The 3659-nt window shown below is 38.4% G+C and overlaps 1 long non-coding RNA gene across 1 annotated transcript in view; it reads right to left on the reverse strand.

Moving 5' to 3' along the window:
- LOC135215094 (uncharacterized) overlaps positions 1 to 3303 on the reverse strand; it is a 3440-nt gene extending 137 nt beyond the window's left edge. The window contains exons 1-3 of the long non-coding RNA XR_010314564.1: positions 3200 to 3303; positions 368 to 616; positions 1 to 97 (exon numbers count right to left, since the gene is read on the reverse strand). The exon at positions 1 to 97 is cut by the window's left edge and continues 137 nt beyond it. This is a non-coding gene — a long non-coding RNA (uncharacterized LOC135215094). The remainder of the gene's footprint in view (positions 98 to 367; positions 617 to 3199) is intronic.
- Between the last annotated feature and the right edge of the window lie 356 nt (positions 3304 to 3659).

Raw genomic sequence — 3659 nt, forward strand, 5'->3', positions numbered from 1 at the left:
TACATTCTTTCATCCTGAGACTTGGGATGGATGGTTGCTACCCTGGCACCATGGAATATGTGAGATGTGGTACACGACTTCTTGCATTCTCCTAATTCTGCAAATTAACAATGCACTGTAATTCTCAATCTAAATGCGATTTATGTGATTGGGAGTTGCGTAAGGCAGAGAGGATAAGTAACTTAATACTGTTACGAGTTACCAATATAAATGAACACTTCTGGATGCAAGTCACAAATATTTTTCCACTTCACTAATTCTCTGAAGGAGATGCAATGGGGAATTGAGTTATATATTATGAGAGCAGACAGTAAATAAGGAAGGAAAAGAATTGTGTGTCTAAACAAATTTCAAAACTAAACTGTACCTTGTTCTTTGACAACTGGAGTCTTGGAGTTCAGCCGGGCAGGGGAAGAGCTTAGGGGGAAGACCATTCTCGATCCCACGTAAGTGAGTGGTTTGGGGATATGCCCCTGTGTGAGCAGGACTACGTCTGCTATAGGAAAGTCGATAAGAGAGAGCCCGACTTGCTGCTCCAGCCATCTTTTTCTTCTCCTTTCTTTGTCTCTTGTTTGTCACATCTTGGCACCGGTTTTCTTGGGGTGTTGACGGTAGCCTGGAAATGAAATTTGAACGACAGCACCAAGTGTGAGAAATAGATGACAATGGTGGGTCCATTCAGCTGTAGGAGAGGCAGAGTTTGGGAAGAGCGACTTAGGCGAATCTGCCGTATAGAATTTTTAATGACTAAGGGAGTGGTAGGCATGGCTTCTGTGCGCCGATGTGTGTGGTCTTGATTTTTACAAGAAGTGAAAAAAGTATTCTGCTTATTCTATTTTAATGATTTCTTAAAACTAAGGGCTTCAACGTACATCTCGTGTATGTACGTTACAATATATATATATATATATATATATATATATATATATATATATATATATATATATATATATACATAACCGATTTTCCCGTCATAATCATATGAGAATACATAACCAAAAATAAATGGCAACATATGTAAGGTGCAGATGGATATAATATTCCAGAAGCACAAAGAGAATGTTCCAATATAATAACAAAAACAAGTTAAACCTTTGAAGCATATGGGAAAAACCACCCAAAAATAACTAGTAAAATTAAAACTAACAAAAGGAAAGGAGGATCCCTTTGAACCTGGATTCTGTAAAGAATACTAAATCGAAAGAGCTTAACTTGTCCGGAACCTCTAGTACACTCTTACTAGAATAATTAAAAGAATATGGATAGCTACATGAACAAAATAAATTATGATAACGTCAACATATATTAATATCTTAATGATGAACATGGGAAAGTAAATGAAACACCGGTATTAGAATTTGCCTAAAGGTTATCAGAACGTTAAAAGAAAATCAGAGAAATACAGAGTCAGGGAAATGTATGTATAAGCGGCGAGTTAGGAAAAAGATAGCTAATTTAAGCAAATCTATTTTACTCAGTATTATCCTTAAAAGGGCTACAATCAAGTTTTCTATTATGGAAAGAAATTTTGGAAGAGTATCGCCTATGTTTTCACTTACGCAAACCTCCACTCATCTCTATCCACCTGTCTCAAATTTCTAAACCGAGTAGATCTGTCTCCTAAAAGGCCTCTGTGAAATTTTGTTAGTCATCTTTCCTGAGTTTTCACTTACACGAATCTCCCCATATCTCTACCCTACTCTCTCAGATCTCTCAATTATGTAGCTCTGTCTCTCCCAACTCTTCTTGTGACCACAGGAGACCAGCTGGCACTGAAAGAACTCCTAGGGTTTATTCCAAAGACATGTCCAAGTCATCTCCTCTGCCCCTTTGGATACAAAGACGTGGTGACTTGAGGGAAGGAATAAGGAACTATGATGGTTGGAAGAGTGAAGTAAGGTGTTTCAGTAGTTGAAGGAAGGACATAAGGTCTCTCAGTGCTTGGAAGAAATTATGGTTTCATAGTGAGTAAGGATAGGCACCATACCATAAGGGGGAAGGTAGTAAGGTGTTACCCAGTTGGGAGAAGGTAGTAAGGAGTTATATACAGCAGGGGGAAGGTATTATGATGCTATACCCGGTTGCAGGAGGGGAGGAGTGTCATGGTGGTGAAAGGACATTAGGAGACATGGTGTTTGGCAGGGAGGGTTCATGAACGTTGAAGGCGATGATGTAGGCCAAGAAGTCGTTGATGTTGGGTTATAGGGATAATAAGTCATACAGGTCACAGAAGGAACATTATCATGGTTGGCAGAGGTGAGTGGATACCACTGGTTTGGTTGGGAGATAAGAGACAAAGTAATTAGAGAAGATGAAGCCGGAGAGGTAATGGCGACTGAGTGGGGTGGGAGTGCGTTTACAGGGGTTAGGGGTGGAAGACAGTAAGAAGCCAGTAGTTAAAGAAGAGGGATAGGAAGCTTATGAGACTAAGTAAAGGATATGGGATGAGGGAGATGGATGGATGGTACAGAATTTAAAGCAAAAACTCTGGGTACAAGTGCCAATTTCCACATTCAGCCTGGTGATGAAATATCAAGACAAAAATAAGGAACCATGTTGGGAGTGTGGAGGGGAGAAGAGAGGGGGGGAATATATAATTAACATGATCTGCATTTTAACTGCCTCTGCTGGCTGAATGACAACAGGAGCGGACTGGGTAAGAGCCAACGTTTGACACACCTTGTATAGCTGTGGGAGCTGCTCGGGGGATGAATGCTAAATACCCCTAATACCTTTTGCTGTGGTACAAAAACTAACTCGCTAGTCTTGGTGCAGTAATTCGTATCTACTGGATGTACGTTTGGAACTTAAAAAGCTACACAAAATTGGTAAAGAATTATGAAGTATATAAATGCCATCCAATCAAAAATAAACAATAGACATTAACAACATCAATAAAATCATACAGGTGGCAAAAACACAAACAGATAATAGTAACAAAAGCTAACAAAAATATTAAAAATGAAAAAAAAATAAGTTAATAAAAGAACGCTCATGAACCACAATATATGACAAAATTTCAAGGTCAACCATGACGAGACGATGACCCAGGTAGGGAGAGAGAGAGAGAGAGAGAGAGAGAGAGAGAGAGAGGAAAGGCCGAGCATTGTTTGCATGCTATCGGGCTTGCGTGTGAAGCCATCATTACTGGTTCCGTCATTTGCTTAGCTTTAAGGGAGACTCAACCAGTACAACTTACTTATATGTATGTATTTGCCCTTAAAACATGCTTGCTAACATGGAGCTATCTTATCTCCTTGCCACAGTAGTGTTTTGGTGTTGCTGGAAACTTAATTCACTCCTGAAAATGGGAACGTGGCAAGTAAAGCATCAGTAAAGCATATCACTCATTTGTTGAAATTTCAAGGAAGCTTGATTTTCCTAAAAAATGAGGCTACTGATTAATAACAATTATCAATAAATATCTTTTAACTTAGGGCGGCTGCAAACTAAAAATATAACCAGAGGTAGTCTGCAGTGGAAGGTGACTCTTATTTCTTATCAGTACTAATTATTATTGAACAAATAGCTATATGAAACGTATCAAAAAGCTCATGGACTCGTTTAAAAATGTCAACAAGACTGAATATGCCTTCATAGAAATAAAGAACTTGACAGAGAAAATATAAATATATATATATATATATATATATATATAT

This window comes from Macrobrachium nipponense, chromosome 5 (genome assembly GCF_015104395.2).
Source record: "Macrobrachium nipponense isolate FS-2020 chromosome 5, ASM1510439v2, whole genome shotgun sequence".
Classification (NCBI taxonomy): Eukaryota; Metazoa; Arthropoda; class Malacostraca; order Decapoda; family Palaemonidae; genus Macrobrachium; species Macrobrachium nipponense.